Below are 13,120 nucleotides of genomic sequence, written 5' to 3'. Positions count from 1 at the left end.
CATAAGATAGTACCTGCTCACCTGAAAACACAGAAGAAATCAAAGGAAAGAAACTGCAGAATACATGGGAGTTATTCAAGTCCACATCTGCAAGGAATGACATCATGGGAATGGGGCTTTGTCACGTACTGCCCAGATATATGAGTTGGGGGAGAAGTGATTTGGGTTTGTGAGCCACCTTGGTTGGAAAACAGAACGCACAGTACTTACGGTCCATAAACAAAAGGATTGTAGAGGAAACCATATGAGGAGCAGCTGAAGTCACTTGGTTTGTTCAGTCCGGAAAACAGACCTCATCATGGTTTACAGCTTCTTCGCAAGGGGAGGAGTAAGAGTAGGCACCAAACTCTTCTCTTTAGTGACCAATGACAGAACCCGAGGGAATGGCAGAAAGATGTGCCAAGGGGAGGCTTAGGCTAGACATTAGGAAAAGGTTCTGTCCCGTCCCAACAGATGGGATGAGGGATGAGTTAACTCTGAATGTGACACGTGCTCTTACTCAAAAGATGAGATCAGGTGTGAGTTAACTCTGGGTATTTCTGCACCGTTATGAGAAGTGAATGACAGACAATCACTCCAGGGGTCCAATTCAGTTATGTGTTTACTAAAAGCACTTGATGGAATACAAAGTACAGCGATTAGTGACTTGGCAAAAGTATGTTATAATATCACAAAACTTATCAATACATTGACAGCAGAAGACTTTCTACAAATGGTGGATTGGCAAAAATTAGTGACTATAATACAAAACTTAACAAGACTTTACAAGACTTGTACAAGTCTTGACTTAACAATACAAGACTTGTACAATACAAGACTTAACAAGACTATGTTTATATGTTCAAGAAAAAGGAAAAGAGAGAGAAGGAAAACCAAGATATGAGACAGAGAGAAAGAGAGTAAGATAACACCACTCCACAGGTTATTGATCCAGTGATAAGGGAGGGTGGGTGGATGCACTGAAGACTTTGGTCATGCTGCACAGCATACACACACACCACACCTGATACCATGTGTGGGGTCATTTTATAACCCGGTTCATTTACATGCGGACAGTTTATCTCCTCCCTCTGCCTGCTCTTCATGCTAATTAGGAAGACTCTTCTGGAAATGGGTCTTGGGTCTTCAGACTAAGGGAAAGTTCACAGTACTGACCAGAATTGAGTTGTCTTACCCATCAGGGGTAGCTGTTGGTTCATGGTTACTTCTGATAATTAGTTGTCTGACAAATTGTTCATCTCATTCCAATTAGGCCATGAGGCCTTCACAGCAATTGACAAGGTGCCTGACACCACAACTATATATCTCTTCCACCAAAAACACCACTTTGGGAAAGATAAGGGAGAAGCCTGCCTACACAACCATCTATCTTATCCTCCCAAAGTAACAAACCCAAGACATTTAAGGCATAACAAGGTCCTTTGTTCTACTGAGGATGGGTGGGGAAGTGCTTCAAGGTTGTCACAGGTTCTCCACCCAGAGGGTGGTGGAGCACTGGAACAGGCTTCCCAGGGAGGTGTCACAGCTCCAAGCTTGACGGTATTCAAGAAGACACTGGAGAACACCCTCAGACACATGGTGTGAACTGTGGGGTTGTCATATGCAGGGACAGGAGTTGGATTCAATAATCCTTGTGGGTCCCTTCCAACTCAGGACGTTCTATGATTCTGTGATTATTGTCTTAAAGCTTGCTTGGTAAAATAATGTGAATTATTGTCTCAAAGCTCGTTTGGTTGGGGCAAGAAGGCAGGAAAATGCTTACAGTGCTTGCTTGTTGTGTGTGCTGTAAATACTTTACCACAATGAGTTCAGGCAGAAAATAATCACTGTGAGCTGCTGTTTGTGGAGAATGCTTATGTAAACTCAGAAAAAGCATAAGCCTTGTGTAAGCTCAAGCAAAGCTCAAGTCACATCACAGTATGTTTGAGATTGGAAGGGACCTTCATGCTAATTAGGATGACTTTTGGAAATGGGTCTGGGGTCTTCAAACTAGGGGAAAGTTCACAGTATTGACCAGAAGTGAGTTGTCTTGCCTGTCAGGGGTAGCTGTTGGTTCATGGTTGCTTCTGGTAGTTGTTTGTCTGACAGATGGTTCATGTCTATCATCCCAATTAGGCCATGAGGCCTTTCACAGCAGCAGTGTTAATTGTCCTTATCTTCCAAGATGTCTGCCTTCATGGCCATAAAACTTCGGGAAAGATAAGATGAGGTGTCATCTATCTCTTTCTCCCAACATAACAAAACTCAGACATTTAAGGCATAACAAGGTCCTTTGTTCTGCTAAGGATGGGGGGGAGGGGGGCAAGCGCTTCAAGGTTGTCACACCACCCCGTGACTTAAACACTGGGTTTTGCTTCATCTAGGGTAGTGATCTTGATGTCCAGAATGTCTGCCACCCCGTGGTCCAAAAAATCATCATATTTGGGAATGGTGATTCTTACATAGCGAACAGAAGGAGAAAAGAGGGAAGAGGTAGAAGAAAGCAAGCAAGAAATCATACACTTAACAATAGCTATGCCAATCATTAGGAACAGTAATCCAGTTATAATGGATAGTCCAATTTGTAATAACCATTGTCCCCACCCAGTTAGTCCCAATGGCCTTAGGACAGAGGAAAACCATGAGCTTGGACTCCACCCATTAAGGATATCTCTGGGTTGCATTGCTAGAAACAACTCTCCCGTAACATCTGCTATCTCTTTCATTTTTTGTCGAGCTTCCTCTATAGTGGAGGAGGCATTGTGTATAGCTACACAACATTCTCCTTCTGTAAGATTCAGAATACCACAAACACCATGTTCCTTTAACAACAACACATCTAGGGCTAAGCGATTCTGTAAGGTCATTTTGGATGTGTGTTGTAATTGTGAATTTAATTCCCCAAAAGCAGTTCTTGACCAATTGCTGAGAATGTGAAGATGTCACGTCAAATTTTCCAACACATATTGATGTCTTGTAAGTGTAACGTATGGCATAAAGAAATTCGTAAGGGAGAGGGACATTTTCATGCTGAAAGTATAATAATCAGGTACTTCGACTCCATGTATTGCCCAATCAGGTTGTGCTTTTGGTTTTTCAAATTCTCTGCGTTTTCTAACAGAGTGTGGGACTGAAAAGTGAAATGTTTTAGATAGACACATGGTAGGAAAACCAACAGAATATCCTAGCCCTGTCATTTCATAAATGTTCAAATGTGAATATGCTTTGCCATCAGAACATGCCCATATGGTTCCCCATGGAGGAGGATACTGAGTAGTGGAACAGGTGGTCCTACCATCACTTGCGTTGCTCTGCCAACAGAGCGTATAAATGATGGTTTACCATGTTCACCTCTTTGAGAGGTTATAGGTATTCCACAATGATGGACAATTTTGTATCCAAAAAAGTCCATTTCTTTGTCACACAACATATTGTTATTTTGAAAACCTAAATCTGGGTATCCCCAACAGGTACACATGTCCCATATGAAGGTTCTTAATTCTGGAATATACCAGGTTTCTATGGGATCACCAGCTCCAGCAGTACAATTCAAGACCTTTTTACAGCTAAATTTGTCAGATTTTGTCCAATTTTTGTGTGGTATTGCTAAAAGAGGTACATTATCAGGTTCTTCTCCATGTGCAGGTAGGTCTTCCAAGTCCAAGCCCCTTTATAGTTGGTGTGTTCACCTCGATCAGTGATTTATGGACCTACTGTGTTGGGAATTTCAATACACCATTCAGTGTCCCATTCAACAGTAAACTCATGGTTGTAAGAATCGCTCTCAATGTAAGGGGGCCACCATTCTACATAGGTACATCATGTACTAATTCTCCTAGAAGCACGATTACAAGTAGATGGGTTTGATCCCTTGTCAGAGGATGGCCATTTGCAACATGTAATGTTCCATATATCAGCCCAAGTAGAGTTCCTTGGGATAATAAATTGGGTCCCAGAGGGGCCAAACCATGTGCTATTTTTATCAAGATGAATGTGATCTAATTTCTTTGACAAAATATCAGAAAAGTTCAGGTTAATTATCGCAAATCTAAAACTTTCGCCTGCAGATGTGGGCAATGTAATACATATACCCTGGTCAGTTTGATTCCAAAGACGGACAAATCCTTGTAATATTTCCTAAGCTAGGTTTTGGTCAGTTACATTTTTGGGAATTTGTACAGCAATGCATCTATACAATACGAATCCGTAACACAAGATCCACAAGTTGCTCCAGGCCATTTTCCTCCTTCTTATTCTATAACAACAATAGGCATTTCTTGTCTAAGTCTACAAAGATTTAGTAACCCAAAAAGATATTCACACAAATACAAAAAATAAAGCTGAAACTCTTGACAGGCGAAGATCTGCTTCTGTACAAACATCTGTTTTTCTTCTTCCTGCAAGGAAAAAGAAAAGAAAAAAAACAGCTCAGTTTGTCACTGAACCAACTTTAAAAAGAAGGAACAATCCACCTAGTATTGATTTTATGCTCCCTGCCATGGGCATCAGTGGCTACCCACATATATTTGTTGAAAGGGGTTTTTAATACCAAGGGGACTTGTCCCACATTGGGGAGTTCAACTAGGACAGGTTGTCCAGAGTGATGGAGAACGTCTCTGGCATCTTCAGTTTCTCTCATTTGAGGAAGTAAAGATGGTGATTTAGGGCAAAATGGAGTAATTCGAGGACATCCATTAACACCCCAGTGGTCATTTACTTTCGTTACAGCTTCTGAGAGCTGCATGAACCATCCAGGCTCATGAGGTTTCAGAAAACATTTCAAGAGACCATTCGGTCATTCTACTATCCCATTAGCTTGAGGATAGCAAGGCATGTGAAATGTCCATTGTATACCCTCTGATTTTGCCCACTCTTGGACCACCCCGGCAGTAAAATGGCTTCCATTGTCTGATTGAATTATTTGGGCTTTGGCAAGAAACTAAACCACAGCTTCAGTTTTTCCACTGTATTTTCTCCAGTGGCCCGTGACACTGCTCCAGCTTAAACAAGTCCTGATACTACTTCTACCCCAATGAGTACATAATGCTTCCCTTCTGATCTTTTAAAGGGTCCTATGTAATCAATCTGCCAGGTTTCCCATAATCCTTTTCCATCCCACGGATAGAGCGGAGAATCCTGTAAAGGGTGTTTCTCTAATCTAGTGCAACATAGCCCACAAGCAGAAATAACTGCGCTACATAATTCTTGGGTAATAGGCCATCCTCTACTCACAGTTTCCTTCAGAAGGTCTTTGACACCTGAATGTCCATGTTTAACATGCAGCCACTCCAACAGGTGTTCCCATTTCTCCTCTTCCCCCTCTTTTGCCAGTGAAGCTAAGTGACTGAGTGAGTCTACCTGGTTATTCCAGATGTGTGCTGGGTGATTGCCTCCTTGGTGGGTGGCCACACACCCCACATATATGGGTTTCTGTTTAGTCATGGCTAATATCTCTTCCCATCTTCCTTTCTGCCAGACAGGCACTTGATTAACCTCCCACTGGTTCTGTTCCCAAAAGGGGAGTCACTCAGTACATCCTTTGAATACAGCATATGAATCTGTATAAACATATCCAGGTTCAGTACTGTCAGCACCCTTCATTATTACACTCCAAACCGCTACCAGTTCTCTTGCTTGTGCAGAACCTTCTCCTTCTGTTGTAATACATTCCCCAGAATCAACACACAGAGCTACTGCCCGATACTTCCATGCTTTTCCTTCTCTTTTAGCAGAAGCATCAGTGAACCATACATTCTTCAGGTGAGAGTCAAATGAAGGGGCTTCCTTTATGTAGGAGAGTGGTGGTTCCTTATCTGGGAAAATGGATGATCCCTCGTGTATTTGAAGTGTCTCAGGTGCCCCTTCTTCTACCTGATACATGTGACTGTAATGTTCTAACTGGGCATACCACTGCCTGACTGTTTCGCGTTGTGCCACTCCCACAGGGGGTGGTGTGCCAGCCAATATGGATTTTAAAACTTTAAAAGGCCCCTGTAAGATGATTTGCTGTTGTCGTATAATTTTTTCAGCTTCCTGCAAGGCTAAACTGACTACAAAAAGACCTTTTTCCCAGGTTGAGTATAATTTCTCTGCATCTTTAAAACTGCGTGAATAACACCCAATGGGGTGGGTTGGACCTTCTGGGCCCTGCTGTCACATGTGTATAGATGCTCTGTGGATTGCAAAACCCCATTCAATTTGGAGTGGATCTGTTGGATGTATTGAGCCTAGGGCTTGATATGCCCCTGCCTCAAAAACTAATAACTTTAAGGCCTCTTCATGGATAGGGGTCCAGTACCAGATAGCTTTTTTGTGGGTTAAATCATGCAGAGGGCAAGCTATGATAGAGAAATCTGGGATGTGCTTCCTTCAGAATACCAGTAAGCCTAGGGCGTGTTGTAGCTCCTTTTTATTTTCCGGAATCTTTATCTGTTCTAAAGTGGTTAAAGTTTCAGGAGGAATACACACTGTTCCTCCTCTCCACCATATACCTAAAAGCTTTACCTCAGGAGAGGGAAGCTGTATTTTCTCTGTAGGAATCTGAAGTCACCTGAATTTTCCAGGTGAGTAATTATTTTTGCCTGAGTTTGTCCCACAGCATCAACATCAGGCCCGCCCACCAATATATCATCAATGTATTGGTAGAGTTTAACTCCCTCTTCTGGATTGATTTCTGTTAATGCCTGGGCCAGAGCGTGATGCAGTAAAGTGGGTGAATGTCTGTACCTTTGAGGTAAACGAGTGAAGATGTATTGAATACCTTCCCACATGAATGCAAATTTATCTTGATCACTTTCCTGTATGGGTACCATGAAAAACATAACTTTCACATCAATGGTGGCTAGGATTTGATGGGCTTGCTCCTGTATAGTGGAGATCAGTTCAGCTATGTTAGGCATAGCTGCTGTTAAAGGGCTAGTGCCTGCATTCTAACGCCGATAATCAACTGTTAGTCTCCACTTACCATTTGGTTTGCGAACTGGCCACACTGGTGAATTATTAGGAGAGTGAGTTTGAATGATTACTCCCTGCTCTTGCAGTTCTCTTATTACCCGAGTAATCCCCTCTCTGGCTTGCAGTGGCAGAGGATGAGGTTTCATATTCACAGTTTTGGAGGCGGGGAGAGTAGGAGCAGTTTGTAAAAGCCTTATTGGGACTGATGAGGACCCAAACTTCCATTCACTACGTGCAGAATCCATCCAGGTTTTCCACTTCAGTAAATCCAACCCCAGAATGTTTGTGGGAGTCCTCAGTATCACAGTAGTCTCAGTAGGAGTGGTGTCCCCAGGCAGCCAACACTTTACTTGGGCTGTGGGTTGGAGCTTAGAATATCCAAAAACATCTTTAATCCATATTTGGTTTTTTGTCAGCGACAATTCCACTTTGGTCTGCAGTGTCAGAACCTAAAGCAGACATTTGGGCTCCTGTGTCTACTAGAAAAGTAGCTGAAGTCTTGAAAGGGCCAAGGGGAAATGTTACCAGCAGATCCCCCTGATTATTTTCAGTGAACCGTCTGAAATATATCCATTTGCCATCCCCCGGCTCACTTACTGGGGACGGCGAAAGAAGTTTCCCAGCTTTAAGGGGTTGTTGAATTCCTCTCTAGGAGCTGTAGGAACAACTGGCACAGCTGACACCTGAGTTACAGGGGCCATGGGGGTGTCTTGCTTTCCCGGTTGATCTGTATCTGCTGGTTTCCACATCTTTACAAGCAGCTGTAAATTGGGGAGGGGCAAACCATCCATCAGTTCCCGGGGAATACTTTTATCCAGACCTAATTTCCAGCAAATATTTGTAGCTGTGCCTGTGCCAGATATAATCCATCCTGAGAACATGTCACCCACCACTTTTTGGATGAACAGCAGATTGAAAAGGGGATTAATTGAAAAAAGCTCTTTTGCAGCATGTACTGTTTGAATCCTTATTCCCCTGTCCACTGGTATTATTTTTTAGATGTTGTTCCTCCCTGGCTGCTGCAGTTGTGAATCCTGATTGAAATGCTGCTGGCATTCTGGATGTTGGAGACAAGTGGTTTCCTGAGGATTACTACTACAGTTGTTTTAGTGTCTCTCCATTTCAGTAACATCAAATGATTCAGCAATTCATTCCCTATTTCCCCTGTTGTCACTTCCTCCCATGATAGGGGTCAGGATCTGGTCCTGTGATAGAATTTAACCTTTGACGTGACAATGCAGAAATCTGTCCACCACAGCCAAAGTGTGCAACATCACATTTGTCCTTAGAGGTGATTTCTCATGGTAAAGGTTTGGGGCTGAAGAACTGGCTTAGCTCTGCTTGCTAACTTTAATCTTTCTTAGTTTTTTCCTACTTCTCCCCCGTCACCTTGCACCCTCCCCTCTACCCCTCCCCAAAAAAGGACAAAAGATGCATCACAACTGCTCCTTTCCAGAGGTATTGAAAAGGTTTTTCAAGGGAAAAAGAAAAGGAGAATAGTTCCTAGAGGAAGCTGTGTGCATATGTGGGTGACAATTTTTCACCAAAAAAGTACCTGGAATTTCCTAATTTTAAATTAAAAATTAGTGCATTTTCTTTGGAGATGGGGATAAGGAAACCAGTGTTTTGTGATTTTCTGATTATTTCTCTTTCATGCATTGTCCCTTCTTATCTAGGTACAGGAATGCATATGTGAAAATATCATTGCAAATTCCTGTAAGGAGGGGTGGTAACATGTCATGCACTACCCATTCCTGACACACTGGTGAGAATGTCATCGAATCATAGAATCACAGAATCATAGAATAGTTTGGGTTCACAGTATCACAGTATGTTTGGGATTGGAAGGGACCTCAAAAAATCATCTAGTCCAATCTCCCTGCTGGAGCAGGAACGCCTAGGTGAGGTCGCACAGGAATATGTCCAGGCGGGTTTTGAACGTCTCCAGAGAAGGAGACTCCACAACCTCCCTGGGCAGCCTGTTCCAGTGTTCTGTCACTCTCACTGAGAATAAGTTTTTTCTCAAATTTAAGTGGAACCTCTTGTGGTCCAGCTTGATCCCATTACCCCTTGTTCTATCATTGTTTGCCACCGAGAAGAGCCTGGCTCCATCCTCATGGCACTCACCCTTTATATATTTAGAAACATTAATAAGGTCACCCCTCAGTTTCCTCATCTCCAAACTAAAGAGACCCAGCTCCCTCAGCCTTTCTTATAAGGGAGGTGCTCCACTCCCTTAATCATCTTGGTTGCCCTACGCTGGACCTTCTCCAGCAGTTCCCTGTCCTTCTGGAACTGAAGGCCCAGAACTGGACACAATATTCCAGATGGGGTCTCACCAGGGCAGAGTAGAGGGGAAGGAGGACCTCTCTTGATCTACTAACCACTCTCCTTGTAATACACCCCAGGATGCCATTGGCCTTCCTGGCCACAAGGGCACAGTGCTGGCTCATGGTCACCCTGTTGTCCACCAGGACCCCCAGGTCCCTTTCCCCTACACTGCTCTCTAATACGTAATTTCTCAACCTAGACTGGAACCTGGGGTTGTTCCTGCCCAGATACAGGGCTCTACACTTTCCGTTGTTAAATGTCATCAGGTTATTCCCCGCCCAACTCTCCAGCCTGTCCAGGTCCTGCTGGATGGCAGCACAGCCTTCTGGCATGTCAGCCACTCCTGCCAGCTTAGTGTCATCAGCAAACTTGCTGATAGTACACCCTATTCCCTCATCTAAATCGTTAACGAATATATTGAATAATATTGGCCCCAGTACTGACCCCTGAGGCACTTCACTAGATACTGGCCTCCAACTAGACTCCGCACCATTGACTACCACTCTCTGGCTTCTCTCCTTAAGCCAGTTTGCAACCCACCTCACTACTCTATTGTCTAGACCACACCTCTTCAGCTTAGCTGTGAGGATGCGGTGGGAGACTGTGTCAAAGGCTTTACTGAAGTCAAGGTAGACCAATCCTCGGGCACCTCTCCCGTTTCCAAGACTTGGCAAAGATGAGGGAGAGCGGTCCAGCAATGACTTCAGCCAGCTCCCTCAGCACCGGCGGATGCATCCCATCTGGACCCATGGATTTATGGATTTCCAGACTATTTAATTGCTCTCTGACCCAGTCCTCGTCAACTAAAGCAAACTCCTCCATTGACCTGGTTTCATCCGGGGTCTCAGGGGTACAGGGCTCCTCAGGACACCTCCAGCAGAGTAGACAGAGACAAAGAAGGCATTCAGTAATTCTGCCTTCTCTGTATCTTCTGCCACCAGGGCACCAACCCCATTCATCAGTGGGCCTACACTGCCTCTGGTATTAGTTTTATCTGCTATGTATTTGAAAAAGTTCTTTTTGCTGTCCTTGACCCCTCTCACCAGCTGTAATTCTAAGGAGGCCTTGGCTATCCTAGCTGCCTTCCTACATCCTCTAACAGCAGCCTTATATTCCTCCCAAGTGGCCAGCCCCTGCTTCCATGACCTGTAAACTCTCCTCTTCTGCTTGAGCATACCCAACAGATCCCTATTCAACCACGCAGGCCTCCTGGCTCCCTTCCTTGACTTCCTACATGTGGGGATGCTCTGATCCTGAGCGTGGAAGAAGCAATCTCTGAATGCAATCCAGCTGTCTTGGGCCCCTTTTCCTTCAAGCTGTCTTGCCCATGGGATTTCCCACAGCAATTGCTTGGAAAGCCCAAAGTTGGCCCTGCTAAAGTCCAGGGTTGCAATTCTACTTGCTATTCTGTTCCTGCCACACAAGATGCTGAACTCCACCATCTCGTGGTCACTGTAACCCAGGCAGCCCTCAAGCTTTACTGCTTCAACCAGACCCTCCTTGTTAGTGAGGATGAGATCCAGCAGTGCACCTCTGCTAGTTGGCTCCTCCACCATTTGCATGAGAAAGTTATCATCAATGAGCTGGAGGAACCTCCTGGACTGTGGCTGGCTGGCTGAATGGTCCTTCCAGCAAACATCAGGGAAGTTAAAATCACCCACCACAACCAGGGCCTGTGACTGTGAGGCCACTCTCAGCTGCCCATAGAAGGCCTCATCAACTTCCTCAGTCTGATCTGGTGGCCTATAATAGATGCCCACAACAGTGTCACCCCTGCCAGCCTGCCCCTTGATCCTGACCCATATACTCTCAACTCGCTCCTGGGCAGAATTTAGTACATTGTAGTTGCTCTCTCACATAGAGAGCAACTCCACCACCACGCCTGGCTGGCCTGTCTTTCCTGAAAAGGACATAGCCATCCATGACCACATTCCAGTCGTGTGAACTGTCCCACCATGTTTCTGTAATTGCCACCAGATCATAATCTCCCGACCAAACATAGGATTCTAACTCCTCCTGCTAATTCCCCATGCTGCATGCATTGGTGTACAGGCATTTCAGGGAGCGAGCAGAGCACACCGATTTCTCCCTAGGGGCATAGGACGCCACCCAGTCCTCATCAGTTTTAGAATGCTGCACCACTGGGACAAGCCCAGCTACAACCCCTTCCCCCTTCGAGCCTAGTTTAAAGCTTTCCAAATGAGCCCAGCTAATTCCTGCCCCAGCATCCTTTTGCCCCTGCGAGATAAACCTTTCCCGCATGACACTATCCGGACTGGAGTCTTATAAAACCAACCATTATCAAAAAATCCAAAGCCCTGCCTGTAACACCAGTCTTGGAGCCAACCATTTAGAGACTGAATTTTCCTTTTTCATCCCATATCGTCACCTGAAGATGGAAGGAGTGAAGAGAAGATCACTTGAGCCCCTGAGTCTTTCACCATCCTTCCCAAGACCTTGAAATTGTTCTTCATTCCCCTCAGACTACGGGAAGCAGCTTCCTCCCCATCTGTCTGTAAGACCAGCAGGGGGTAGTAGTCTGTCGGGTGCACCAGTTTGGGGAACTCTCTAGCGATCCGGGCTCCAGGTAGACTACAAACTTCCCTAAGATAAGGGTCAACTTTGCATATTGGGCCCTCTGTTCCTTTCAGAAGGGAATTTCCTATTACAATCACCCTTCTTTCTTTCTTATCAGAGGCAGTCTTAAGTTGTGAAGTCAACTGCCTCTTCCTGTGTGATCTTGTAGGCAGGCTTGGCACCACCTCCTCACCTACCTCCTCTTCGAGATCCAAGGCCTCAAACCTATTACGAAGGGGCACCTGGGGAGGCAAAGCAGGCAGGGAGGAGCGCTGCCTGTGACGCCGAACTGGAATACGCTTCCAGCCCTCGTTGTCTTTTAGGTCCCCTACCTCTGCCCAACAGCAACAAGGGTGGGGCTGTCTCAGGACTTCCACCTCTGTCTGAGAGGGCAGGAGGTCCATCTCCTTTTGGGGGGTACCTCCCTGAGACCTCTCCCACTGGCACGTCAGGGTGTTACTTCACCAGTCAATCTCCCTTTCGCACTCCCTGATGGTTCTCAGCATCTCAACCTCTTCCTTAAGTTTCACAACCATGTCGAGCAGGTCTTGCACCTGCTCACACCTCACACAGGTGGAGTGCTGGCCTCCCTCCCCCGGCAGCAGCATGCTCTGGCACTCCCTGCAGCCAGAGACCTGAACAGCCACCGTTCCGGACAGAACCTCAGTCTGCGTTGCCATAGTCTGTTTGAGACAAGCTCTCCTCCTGGAGGCGACCATAGCCGTAAGCAGTCTGCGATGCTGGCAATAAGTTAGAGGGGCTGACAAGCAACAAGTGCTCTCTACACCTTGCTGCACAAGCTACCACACCCGCTGCTGCAGCACAGTGTGGGTGGGGCTCACGCACTATGCAAGCTAATTGCTCCTCCCAGCACCTGGTGAGCCGCTACTAGTCCCCAAAGGCTTTTTCAAGGCAAGGGGAGGGGATGTGGTCACCGTCACAGTGGGAACGCCCCCGGCCACGTCAGCCGCTCTCTCACAATGGCTGCCGGGGCTACGGGGATCGGGAGCCGCTGGGAATCACGCTGTCCCTGTACGTTTCCCTCTGAGTTTCCTAATCTCGGCTGAACCTCGTGGTCGGCTGAACCCCGCTGGCTTCTGTTCTCGCTGGGCTGGCTCCGATCAGCTGACTGAATGCTAGTATCGAGTTTCAGCCGCTTTTAAACCTCCTGCCGTCACAGTGGGAACGCCCCCGGCCACGTCAGCCGCTCTCTCGCAATGGCTGCCGGGGCTGCTGGGATCGGGACCCGCCGGGAGTCACGCTGTCCCTAGACATTTCC

This window comes from Nesoenas mayeri, assembly GCF_963082525.1.
Source record: "Nesoenas mayeri genome assembly, chromosome: Z".
NCBI classification, from domain to species: Eukaryota; Metazoa; Chordata; class Aves; order Columbiformes; family Columbidae; genus Nesoenas; species Nesoenas mayeri.
The sequence above is the reverse complement of the archived record's forward strand: the minus strand, read 5'-3'. Positions refer to the sequence as shown.